This window comes from Anabrus simplex, chromosome 2 (assembly GCF_040414725.1).
Source record: "Anabrus simplex isolate iqAnaSimp1 chromosome 2, ASM4041472v1, whole genome shotgun sequence".
Lineage (NCBI taxonomy): Eukaryota > Metazoa > Arthropoda > Insecta > Orthoptera > Tettigoniidae > Anabrus > Anabrus simplex.
In genome coordinates, this window is record NC_090266.1 from 562,177,821 (window position 1) to 562,192,125 (window position 14,305).

Sequence of the window (14,305 nt, forward strand, 5' to 3'; positions counted from 1 at the left end):
GGCATTTTATTTAGCCATTTTTACATTCATGGCTTTACAAACCATTTTTTTTAATATCTTCAGGTTTCCTGGAATAAAGCATTAAAAAAAGAAAATACCCTTCACTTGTTTCCTGGGCGCACACGATGGACTATAATTATTTCGGCACACGAATTACTTAATCTCATTAGAATTTATTCAGTACTTTGACCGTCCTATCTGGTACAGTTATTTCACTCAAGAAAACTATCTCCTCATGGAGTCAAGACTTAGCCGCAATGGCTAAAATCTGCAGTTGAACTCAGTCTACTTTCGTTGGTTTGATTTCGCAGAGCAGCTCAACAATTTTTCGTCCGCTTTGTATCACAAATGCCGGAGAAGGAGACTTCGTCATGGCGTCCCTTCATATTTATAGCAGTTACCCCCTCTCTTCGGATCTCTCCCTTTGCCGCCAAGAAAATTTATATAAATTTTCTGACTTACCTAAACTGTAATTTCAAGAGTTTTGAAAGTGACTATATGCTTGCTACATTTCTGGCGGTAGTGTTCATGGACATTTAAAATTTTTACGGGTTCGATTTGTGAGATGATTGACCTCCTTTGATAGGCACTATATTTTTTTGACTTGGCTTGGTTCACGCCATGTACACGCGCTTTGAAATAGTTCACAAAAATGACTTCAGATTCTTCCGCCGTTGACACGTGTGGCTGACGTCACGTACCCCAGAGCGTGGGACCGAATGTAATCACCCCCTCGTCACGTGTCAAATCCATGCTATCAAGAATCCAACTTTTAGTTTAATTGTTACATTATGCATAATGTTCTTAGGGCACAAAGGTCATGGGTTCAATACATTCGATGCCGAAACGCCTTCAATGCTTAACTGCAGCCCAACACTATCGGAACAAGTATTGAAGTGAACAATTTCATTCTAATACAGTAATAATATTATTATTGGCTTTACGTCCCATTAACTACTCTTACGCTTTTCGGGGACACCAAGGTGCCGGAATTTTTTACCGCAGGATATTTTTTTACGTTCAAGTAAATCTACCGACACGAGGCTGACGTATTTGAGCACATTCAAGTACCACCGGACTGAGCCAGGATCGAACCTGCCAAGTTGGGTTCAGAAGGCCGGCGCCTCAACAGTCTGAGCCACTCAGCCCGGCAGATTTTCGTTCAGTGTGGATGTTTATTTCTGAGTTTTTCTAGATGACCAAATAGTTATTTTATTGGAAAGTGGTTGCTTGTTCAATTAATTTATATTTTATATTAGACTAGCTGATGTACCCGTGCTTCGCTACGGAATTCTACATTGTATACAGAATTCTAGGTTGGGTAGTGTGCGCGTTGTAAGCAAGATTGTCTTAAATTGTATAGCTCTTAACGTTACCAAACGCGACGGGAGGTCACCAAACATCTTCTCTCATATGAAGACTGAGGGGAAATTTCACTGTAATGGTAGACCCAATGTCATACTATCAGTCACAATCAGGTTGGGATGTATTCATTATAATGCCTTTTTACATCCTCAGAAAGACTGTCTTAGTGGTTTTCCCAACAGAAATGAACATGCAATGGCGCAATTAAAAGCAATGGTTTCATATTACGAAATACTCGTTCAAATGAAACACCACACATTTTCTCACTTTTAACGAAGAGGACTACGCTGTCTATCTAACAGTCCAAAGTTCCAGACCTGGAATGACCAAACCGCAGACAGCCGTGATCCATGAACACTCTTCAGCTTTCTTCGGCGGGGAGAGGGTCGAATAGTGGAGACTCCCAGGGCAAAAACTATGCCCAATTACTATTCTGTTTCCTAGGAGTACCCGGTGAGTCGGAAAACATCAATTCACTACACTGGCGGCGGAAAAATCTATCTGAATTGAAGGCAAATTTTTCCTCCAAGCCAGAAGAGAAACCCCCTCTTCACTGCTAGTTTGGTATAAATTGAATGTAGAATTTAATAAAAGTGAAGAGAAAGAAGCTTTTCTTAACAAACGGCTCTTTTCAGAGTTGAATTTTGAGTTATTTAGTGAATATTGTGGTGCTATAATTTGGAAAAGGCCTAAATTTTTATTCTAGACCAGGCCATACTACTACTACTACTACTACTACTACTACTAATACCACCACCACCACTAAGTGAGGCTCTGCCTTAAGAATGCACACTGCTCATTCAAAACAGTGCGTCAGAGTAGGGATCGAATAGCTGAAATACTATGATAATCCAGTGTGTTACGTACCAGCTGTATCAGAAAATGTATGAACCAGAGGAATGGCATGCTAAAGAAGAAAGTTTTCTAACTCCCCGGCTATTTCCCACCAATATTCAGTCAGGCTGTTATACTCGGTACGCAGCAGTAATCCCATCTATCGACGTTGAGAGGCAGCATCAGAGACAAAGAACATCACAATAAACATTTTTTTTTACACCTCCATACAGGCCATCAAGGCTTCCGCCATTGTTAACCGCGGCACGTGGTGGGGTAGAGTGGTTAGCTCTACGCCCGGCCGCCTTTGCCCCCAGGAATCAACCTGGTACTCATTTTTGGTGTAGGCTGAGTGAACCTCAGGGCCATATGCACCTCCGGAAGTGGAAATCTCGTTTCTTAAATTTTACGACTTCCTGACGGGGACTCGAACCCACGTCCTTCCGGGCGAACCGAGCACGCCTTTACCGCCTCGGCCAGGCAGCCCCTACAATAAACAATGGTCAATGTAATGTTATTGTTGGTAAATATTATGCACTGTCGATATTATAGGCCTTCATATTTCGTTTTCTTCCGACTCTGAAATACCACTCTCATCATAGTCGGTACGGTAAAACTGAATAAAAGATAAATGATCGGAAATTGTATTCTCTATAACTTTTTATATAGTACTTTCCGATAGAACCAATAACATTGGTATTTTAAAATTACATTTTAGGCACCTTCCCCTAAACTACAATTTCATCCAGGATGAATAAAATTGTTTGTAGCTTAGACTGTAGTTTCTTATTCCCCGACTCTATATACCGATTTTAATTAAATTCTGTTAACCCATTTTCTCGTTGCTCGGCGTTTATATGGACTTAGCAACAACAAAAAAGAAAATTATGAACATCTGTGTTATCATAGCCGGTACGGTAAAAATGCATAAGACATAAATGGTCGGAGATTCAATTCTCTATAACTTTGGTTATGTAGTATTTATCGATACGACAACTAATAATATAAATATTTGAGAATTACATTTAGACCTTCCCCTAAACTACCATTTCACTCAACGTAAATAAAATTGCTTAAAGCTTAAATTATAGTGGCTCACACTGCGACTTTGCATACCAATTTTCAATGAAATAGGACCACTAATAACGTAAATATTTAAGAATTAAGTTTTAGGCCTTCCCCTAAACTACCATTTCTATCAGCGTGCATAAAATTATTTATGGCCTAGATTATAGCGACTAATTCCCCGACTTTGCATACCGATTTTCATTAAATTCTCTTCGGCCGTTTTCTAGTGATGCGTGTACAGACAGACAGACAGACAGACAGACAGACAGACAGAAAAAATTACGGAGAAGTAAAAAGTGCATTTCCTCGTTATTGTGGACATGGCCGATACAGAAATACCATTCTTTTCAAAATCTGAGCAATGCACAGACAAAACTCTTATTTTATATATATAGATTACATTTCAGGCCTTTCCCTAAACTACCATTTCACTTAGTGTGAATAGCATTATTGATAGCTTAGATTATAGCGACCTATTCCCCGACTTTGCATACCAATTTTCGTGAAGATACGACAACTAATAAAATAAATATTTGACAATTAAATTGTAGGCCTTCCCCTAAACTACCATTTTTCTCAGCGTGTATGGCCTATATTGTAGCGACTTATTTTCTATCATTGTCTAGCGATTTTCATTAAGACACGACCACTAATAACATAAATATTTGAGAATTAAATTTCAGGCGTTCCCCTAAACTACCATTTCACTCGGCGTGATTAAAATAATGTATAGCCTAGATTGTAGCGGTTAATCACCCGACTTTACATTCCGATTTTCATTAAATTCTCTTCAGCCGTTTTCGCGTGATGCGTGTACATACATACAGACAGAAAGAAAAACAGACAGACAGAAATTACGGAAAAGTAAAAAATGCATTTTCTTGTTACTGTGGACATGACCGATACAGAAATACCATTCTTTTCAAATTCTGAGCGATGTACAGACAAAACTCTTATTTTATATATATAGATAAACTATATTATAGTTAACATGCGTGTACGCAAATGTAGGACGCGTTATGTGCCTAACTAGTTTCATAATGTACGAAGTGAAAATAATACGTTTTTCTTTTCGTTAGTGTTGTCCTAAAACTTTCTTTACCGGGCGAGTTGGCCGTGCGGTTAAGGGAGCGCAGCTGTGAGCTTGCATCCGGGAGATGGTGGGTTCGAACCCCACTGTCGGCAGCACTGAAAATGGTTTTCCGTGGTTGCCCATTTTCACACCAGGCAAATGCTGGGGCTGTACTTTAATTAAGGCCACGGCCGCTTCCTTCCCATTCCTATTGTTATTATTTGAATGTTTTATATCATCTGTAATTGGAGAATTAATAACTCTGTTGATGATAAATAAACAAATCAAATCAAAACCATCGTCGCCATAAGACCTATCTGTGTCAGAGCGACGTAAACTAAATAGAAAAAATAAACTTTCTTTGCGCACTATATGAAATAAATTAATTATTCTGTAAGATATTCATGGTTCAGTGTGTAGAGTGAAAATGATGATGAAGGTGATGAAATGCTTTGAGGGGAGACTGTTTGTGAAATTGGCCCTTAAAACAGTAAAAATAATTATAATCATATAATTTTTAGAATATCGTAATTTTGGCGTAGACTGTGTTCTTTTTTGGTCAGTTAATATCATTCATTTCTTACTTAGAAAATGACCTCTTATTTCTTTCTTATCAACAAAATGTTTATGGTTGTCGTATGGAAACCCTAATTCCAAGGTCCTCCCCACAGCAGTTAGCAAATTGGCGCCATGAGCTGTATTACTGTAGCTGATGCACCCTAATATAATAATATACAGTTCAATACAGGTATCGCAATATTGTAAGTTATTAGACAAGTATCACATCACCCATACACAGTAAATTTTATAACCATACACGAAGCAACACCAGAACACGTTGAAGGAGAATGTAGCTGTGGAGCCAGGGTTCTATGTGTACCAACACACAGCAGCAGCCTTTCTAGGTCACCACATGCTCGCTATACCCTAGGCAATGTTGCGTAACTTATGAACAGCTGGACGTTACAGGGCTTCCCAAAGCGCACGGACGAGGTAAACAAAGCGTGAAATGGGAAGACGACTTGGTCAATGTATACAATAACGCCCTTTTCGTAAAGGTCTACTCGGATAGTACTTGACAACAATGATAGACGTTTCACTGTCTTTGCGTTCCAGTTTACCTGCCTGTTCATTATCCTGTATCTTCTGAGTAAAACTGATGTTCGTTGTTGAGCCCATAACATCATGTGGTACGGCAGAACTAGGAGGTTGCGCCGTCACAAGATTCAAGACGGAATTCCAAACTGAGAGAGGTTTTCATGTGGAGTTTTTCCACGGGACTTTTCCCTTTCACTCTAGGGTCATGATGAAATTGTAATTCTTTTCAGATTCAGAAGCACTATATTAATCCTAAAGGCACTGCAGCCCTGATGGTCCTTGGCCTACTTAACGAAAGTTGCTTAGCCCGAATGCTTGTAGATTACGAAGTGATGCGCAATCAGTGTAACGAATCCTACCAGCCGTTATTCTTGGCTTTATAGACAGGGAAATCTGTCTCAACATCTGACGGCTCCTCAATTGTTCTCACGTAGGCATTGTGCTCTTTCATTAATAGTGAAAGAGATTCCTCAAAAACAACCGTTCTCCAACAATGACAAAATCCAAGAAGTTCCTGTTACAAGCTACAGTATATTGTAAAGGCGAAACTGTCCAAAAAATGTTTCAGGGTAAAACAAACGTGCGATTTACTCTACGGGAAATAACAACGAGCCTCATTCAAAGAAAAAGCTTTTCGGAAAATAAAAGACATTGATTGTACTTTTTTCTCACATACTAAAAGAAGAATGTGAGAATGAAACTTTTGTAACTTCAAGTACGATTGTGGAACTGTTAAAAAGTGAAGCTGTGAAATGAAATGGCGTATGGATTTTAGTGCCGCGAGTGTCCGAGGACTAGGTTGGCTCGCCAGATGCAGGCCTTTTGACTTGACACCCGCTTCGTGATGAGGATGAAATCATGATGAAGACAGCACATACACTCTGCCTCCGTGCCAGCGAAATTAACAAATTATGGTTAATAATTCCCGACCCTTCCGGGAATCGAACCCGGGACTCCTGTGACCAAACGCCAACACGCTAACCAGTTGGCCATGGAGCCGGACAGTGAAGCAGTTGAGCAGAGCGAAAGAATAATTGTATTAATTGTTATCGTGCAGTTATTGAAAGCGAGTGTACTTATAAAATGTGCATATGCTATTCAGTGGTTAATTTGTATAGTTTGAAATTTCGAATAACACCAGTAATTTTCGAAATTATGCAGTCTGAGGGTGTGCAGCAATTTTATAATGGCAATGTACTGTAAAAGTTACAACAAGCCAAAAATGTTGAATTTGTTGCATTTCAGACAAGGGAGCAGTCAGCCCAGCAAGGTTTCATGAGAGGAAAAAAACGAATATCTGAAAGCCAGCAAGCTCATAAAGTTAAAACATTGCGAGATGGTGATAACGACCATCTGGCAAAGTCATTCCTTCAAAACAAACATATCTGCTCTCCTGCTGTTAGGTATGGCAGGACTAACGAGCAGATAACGGTGAGTCAGTATTGCTTATCGCATAAATGTTCCGTAATTTGTCCTGGAGTGTGCGTTTAAGAAGAACAACCGTGGTTATGCTTGCAGCCCAGATTCCGTCTGTGTACTTGCATCACTTCTTATCGACCGAGAAGGAAATACCTGCACTGTTGACATTGTCTTCTATTTCGTATTTCCTATGTCTGATCTTTATTATCTTGTACTTCATCTTAACATTATCTACTACATCTTGCAACTTGTGTGATTGCGGGGCCATATGTAATCTGGTATGTATCCTGGGCTATCAGGCTCTCTCGTAGGTGTGCCATTAATGAAATGTCGACTACAAATTCCAGAATCTGTTGTTGGAGTCCACGGTTTTCTGTCAATTGTGTCCCTAATCAAACTTTTCGTCTCTTTGTATGCTGTTTTGTTCGGAAACGAAGAGAATTTCGTTCCAGTAGAATAGTTTTTTGTACGTAACATTATACCCCGTAACAGAGCAATTATTGTTAAGTTACTCTTACTAGAGCCACAGACACTAATTTCAGTCACCTCAGCTAAAAGATTCGTCCACTACTACTGTGACGTGTGTGCATGAACATTACACACGAATACCGGAAGCTGATGCACGGCATTGCCGCTAGAGCGCAACACATGCAATGCTGATGGTCCCTTATTTTACATACAAATTCTTTGGAGTGATGATCTCAATACCTCGTATGAATAATAATAATAATAATAATAATAATAATAATAATAATAATAATAATAATAATAATAGCTTCCGTGGCTCAGGCGGCAGTGCGTCGGCCTCTTACCGCTGTTTTCCGTGGTTCAAATCCCGGTCACTCCATGTGAGATTCGTGCTGGACAAAGCGGAGGCGGGACAGGTACCTCTCCGGGCACTCCGGTTTTCCCTGTCATATATCATTCCAACAACACTCTCCATTATCATTTCATTTTATCTGTAAATCATTAATCATTGTCCCAGAGGAGTGCGGCAGGCCTCGGCAGCCGGCACAATTCCTATCCTCGCCTCAAGATGAGGGCTTCATTCATTCCATCCCTGACCCACACACCCCTTACGTTGATTTACCGAAAAAAATATGCGTGTTTCTTTATTTTTAAAGGAGAATCCAAATACCAATAATCACGTCGTTAACATCTTTAGTTATGAGATATGAGTATCCTCATACAAAGAATTCAACTAATTTTTCAATTCATTCACCCCCTCAAGTGGATTTTCCGAAGACAAAGGAACACGAGTTTCTTTACTTTGAAATAATATTCCAAATACAAATGTTCATGCCTCTAACATCTTCCGTTTTTGAGATATAAGTATCCTTATAAAAATAATTCAAATATTTTTCTCCCCAGCCCGTTAAGCTGATTTCCCCCTCCGAAAAAGCTTGTTTCTTTATTTTTAAAGGAGCTTCCAAATACAAATTTTCACATGTGAACTTAAGGTTTTGAGATATTTCTCCATTAAAAGAATAAAAATTTTTAACTTCCTTTCACCCCCTCCCTTTCAGTGAATTTTCCGAAAAACAAAAATACTTTTTTTCTTTATTTATAAAGGAGCTTCCAAATGCCAATTATCACGATTGTAACATCTTCAGTTTTGAGATTTATGTATCCTCATAAAAAGGAATTAAACACCTTTTTCACCGCCCCCAAGTTGTCTTCTCCCCAAAAATGCGTGTTTCTTTATTTTTAAAGCGTATTCCAAATACTGATTTTCGCGTCTGTAACACCTTTAGTTTTGGCTGTATAAGTATCCTCATACAAAGAATTCAACTGATTTTTCAATTAATTCACCCCCTTAAATGGATTTTTCAAAGACAAACGATTATGTGTTTCTTTACACTGAAGGAAAATTCCAAATACGAATTTTCATGTCTGTAACATCTTCAGTTTTGGAGATATAAGTATCCTCAATCAAAGAATTCAACACATTTTTCAATTCAATCACCCCCCATAAGTGGATTTTCCGAAGACAAAAGAACACGTGTTTCTTTACTTTGAAAGAAGATTCCAAATACAAATGTTCATGCCTCTAACATCTTCAGTTTTTGAGATATAAGTATCCTCATAAAAAGAATTCGAATCCTTTTTGTACCCTAGCCAGTTAAGTCGATTCCCCACCCCCCATCCAATGGATGCGCGTTTTTTTATTTTTAAAGGAGATTCCGAATACAAATTGTCACTTTCGTGACATCTTTAGTTATTGAGATGTAAGTATCCTCATACAAAGAATTCAACTAATTTTTCAATTAATTCACCTCCCTTAAGTGGATTTTCCAAAGAAAAATGATTAACGTGTTTGTTTACTTTCAAGGAAAATTCCAAATACGAATTTTCAAGTCTGTAACATCTTCAGTTTTTGAGATTTAAGTATCCTCACGAAAAGAATTCAACTCCTTTTTCACTCCACGTCCGCCCGTTAAGTTGGTTTCCCCCGACTCAATAATTGTGTGTTTCTTTATTTTGAAATGAGATTCCAAATACCAATTATCACAATTGTAACATCTTCAGATTATGAGATATATGTATCATCTTAAAAGGAATTCATCTCCGTTTTCATCCCCCCTTACCAAGTTTATTAACCCCCCCCCCCCCTCGCCCCAATGCGTGTTTCTTTATTCTTAAAAGGATATTCCAAATACCAGTTTTCACGTTTGTAACATCTCATACAAATAATTCAACTAATTTTTCACTTCATTCACCCCCCCCCCCCGTTAAGGGGTTTTCCCGAAAACCAAAGAATACGTGTTTCCTTATTTTTAGAGGAGATTCCAAATACCAATTTTCACGTCTGCAGCATGTTAAGTTTTTGACATATACTGTAGATACGCTAAATTTAAAAATTGACCCACTTTTTCAGTTCCCCTTACGTGGATTTTCCGAAAAAATATAGTTATTTTATATGTATAGATTATACTTAAATCACAGAAGAAATCCTAAGTAAATTAATAAAATAATATTTCCCAGTAACACGCGTATAGTGTTCCGTACATTTAATGTTATCATTTACATAAAAAACAACAAGGCTGGTATTTACAATTATATCAATATGCGAACGTGCAGATCTCACGCTTAGTGTATTTAAAAATGTACTTATCGTTACTGTGTGTGGTTTGCTGTCATCTTGAAGGTACACCTGGGGTTTTTAGACTTCCATTACGGCCGCTTCACTCGTAGATAATCCTAGGTTTCTCTTCCTCGTGGTGTCATCCATGATGTCTTGAATTGTGGTCTCCTGCTGTTGGAATATCTAGATGTTCCCTGAAGGGATGAATGCAGGCACTAGGCGGGACTCTAGTTGATTCCATTCCTGGGTTCGACGATCACTCATGAATATACAGGCAAAAATGGGAAAGTGGTTAATGAACACTGTTTTCAAAGAACCTACTGGTGATTAGATCCACTCATTGATTCAAATGGACTAACCCGAATAGATGTAAGTTTGTGTAAATCACTATTCATTCCCCTTTTATCACTTGTGATAAGTGATTAGTGGTTGCTGTTACTTAACATGAGTGTCCATGGAGTGTGCAGACGTGTCTTTATCACGAACACCGTTCTATTAATTTATTGAGCGTCACTCACTATTTAAATGCCTTAAAATCGGCTACTATTAATCACTGAATGTAATCGGCTGTCTCACTAATTCTGAGCGACCTTATGCGTTTGCCCGTTCCTTGACAATTACATCATAAGCCGTCACTCAAGTTACAGACATTTAAAGGGATATATGTTGAAATAACACCTCTATTCATCACTACCGTACTTGTCTCGTACCACACAGCTTATTTCGCGATATTTATACCGCGCTGATATATATATCTTCAACACAGCACTTAACACACTGTTATCCATTTTACATAGTTTCACACTGACACGTAAACACTACGGCCGCACAAAATACAATGGGTTCTCGGAGCTAGATCTGGGTTTTATTTATAGTATTTTGGCTGAGTGGTCGCAGAGGTGGTAAACCACACACCCAATCGAAATTTCACTCCGCTAATCATGATCTTTCAGCGACGTGAGGATAATCAAATTATAGTTCTTGACTCCTGTTTTATACCGATCGAATTTCATGTCTATCCGATCATTGGGTCGTTCGCAGTCTCAAAAGCGTCCTTTTCATAAATTCACGCGTCATGGATTATCTCGTAACGACTTCCACCTTTTTCGCACATTGCCAGATCTCAACACTTAGCTTCAATCTTCTTCTTCTTCTTAATCTGGTTACCCTCCAGGTTCGGTTTTTCCCTCGGACTCAGCGAGGGATCCCACCTCTACCGCATCAAGGGCAGTGTCCTGGAGCTTCAGACTTTTGGGTCGGGGATACAACTGGGGAGAATGACCAGTACCTCGCCCAGGCGGCCTCACCTGCTATGCTGAACAGGGGCCTTGTGAAGGGATGGGAAGAATGGATGGGACAGGCAAGGAAGGGGGAAGGAAGCGGCCGTGGCCTTAAGTTAGGTACCATCCGGGCATTTGCCTGGAGGAGAAGTGGGAAACCACGGAAAACCACTTCCAGGATGGCTGAGGTGGGAATCGAACCCACCTCTACTCAGTTGACCTCCCGAGGCTGAGTGGACCCCGTTCCAGCCCTCGTACCACTTTTCAAATTTCGTGGCAGAGCCGGGAATCGAACCCGGACCTCCGGGGGTGGCAGCTAATCACGCTAACCACTACACCACAGAGGCGGACTAGCTTCAATCTACGCAATACTATATGACGTGCGTCATTATCGATCCACTCTTAAAGTATTGCGTTTATGTACATCATCAATTTGCATAAAATACGTCGGTACGAATGAGTCCTGACTTATTAATTTCCGTAGGCTATCTCAAAAAAGTATTCTTATTAGTAAAATATGGTGGGTTGGCATCAGTGTGTGAGCGGTTAAATCAGTAAGGATTTTTATTTCTTGGGGGTTAACACGCCTTAATCCACCCCACTTTCTGACCAACTACTCTTTTACGCGTAGCGTCCTCTCTTCTTCTTTCTCGCTCCGAGCGAGAGCGCAATTCCAGCGTTAGGGTACGGCCATAGTGCACCGCTTCCCGCTTCCTGCTTTATCGCGGCGGGCGAGCGGGAAAGAAAAGATAGTGAAAACTGATTGGGGCGGCCATAGCGCACCCGCCTACCTGCGTTAACAAGCTCAAACCGCTTCTACCCGCTTTAACAGGAAATAATTTTTATTTCTTTTCCCCGCTTGAACCGCTTTACCGCCCAACACGCCCGGTCAGTCTGCTGTTTATCTTCCGACTGAGCACGTTGTTCTCACTCTTGCTTTTATAAAATGGAAGCGGATTAAGATATTTTAATCTCCAAAGTATTTATGAAAAGTGTAATTTGGGACAAAAGGTTGCAAGCCCATGCCTACGTTGTTGACAAAGCATGGGAGGAAAGAGCTGATGAAATGGGTGTTGAAGACGGTAAGTGAGAAATAGACAGTACTTTTATTATTATTATTATTATTATTATTATTATTATTATTATTATTATTATTATTATTATTATTATCAACAAAAATTAAATCGTCATTATTATATCAAACAACTACATTAGTAGTCACTAAACATTACTGCATTTCCGAGTAATGTGTTTTCAGATATTTCCTAATAGTTGAATAGTTTTGAACGGGACTTCAGATGATCAGCGAGTTATTAACAGTGTAAAACTAAGTAAATAATCAATCGATAAACTAATAATTCTGTTTGTTTTCTCAGATGGGGTTCTGCGGAAAAAGTGGAAGTATCTGAGAGAACAATTCGCCATAGAAATGGGGAAGTTCCCTCCCTGTCGTTCAGGTGATGCTGGCGGTCATCCAGAATCCAAATGGCCATATTCTAAATCAGCGGCGTATTTAGTGGGCACCAAGAACTACATCGAGCAACTTGAAAAACAGTAAAACTCCAGCTCATCAGGAAAATGAGCATTCTGAAATGGTTGCTCACAATGCAGCTGGGTGTGGAGAGTATTCAGGAATTGGAAAAAAAAAACGCACAGCTCAGGAAACACAGCAGGATGAAACCATAGGCTTGCCAAGAAAAAGGAAGCGAGACGAACTAAGTTCAAAGTATAACCAGAAAATGATACTGATTGAGAAAAAAAGGCTTCTTTGTTGGAACGCGTCATACAAGAACGCAGATGTAACCGATGTGACGACAATGATGATGCATTGTTCTTTCGATGTGTTTTGGCTTATGTAAGCAAAATACCGCACCATTAGAAACCGCAACTCAGAAACAGAGTTCAGCAATTAGTTGACGAGTTCGTTTATCCGAATTTCCAGGATATTCCACACATTCCCAGCCCTAATTCCAGTCATGGTGGTACTTCATACTCAAATGAACAGACCGTTCAGACCGCACTTCATGGTGATGCATTTGAGACATTGTGCAACTGTTAGGTGAATTTGTGTTACGTTAAAAAGTGTAATGCTAAACATTTTCATGAATATTTACTTCGTATTCATTCTCTAATAAAATTAGTTTTGAAAAAGTGTACTTTTAACGCTTCCGCTATTAATTTATCGTTGAAATTAAATGTTTTTATTTTGTTTTATAAGACGATTTACGTCGCACCGACACAGATAAGTCTTATGGCGACAATGGGACAGGAAAGGTCTAGGAGTGGGAAGGAAGTGGCCGTGGCCTTAATTAAGCTACAGCTCCAGCATTTGCCTGATGTAAAAAGGGGTAGCCACGGAAAACCATCTTCAAGGCTGCCGACAGTGGGGTTCGAACCCACTATCTCCCGAATACTGGATACTGGTCGCCCTTAAGCGACTGCAGCTATCGAGCTCGGTAATTACATGTTTATAGCCCAACTATTGTTATAAAATCCTATTCAAAATTACCATATCATCTCATTTTCCCTTTTGTATAAATAAAACAATCAAAACTAATAATTCAAAACTACTTTCCTCAAAGTTACCGTAAGACGTTCTTCTGGAAGAATTTTCTGTTGGTGAAAGTTACACCATCCTTTTCTTATCGGGTATTCGATTTTATTCAAGATGTAGTCTGTTCATCCATTCGGAAATATTCGTAAAATTTCTCGGGGTGAGCTTTCAGTTGAGGTAACAAAGTACGTTATTCCCCTACTTTAAGGCGAGTTCTGTTCATTTCGTACCGCGCGAGTTGACCGTGGGGTTAGGGGCGCGCGGCTGTGAGCTTGCATCCTTAATTAAGGCTACGGCCGCTTCCTTCCAACTGCTAGGCCTTTCCTATCCCATCGTCGCCATAAGACCTATTTGTGTCGGTGTAACCTAAAGCCACTAGCAAAAAAATGTTGATTTCGTGGACGTTTTTAATTCTTTCTTGTTTAATTTTATGATAAATAATATCTGTTGTCAACAACATACACATTAGATCCTCGCATGACACCTCTATCTTGCCTACTGACAGATGCTTCCGGCCTTCCGCGAGCGGT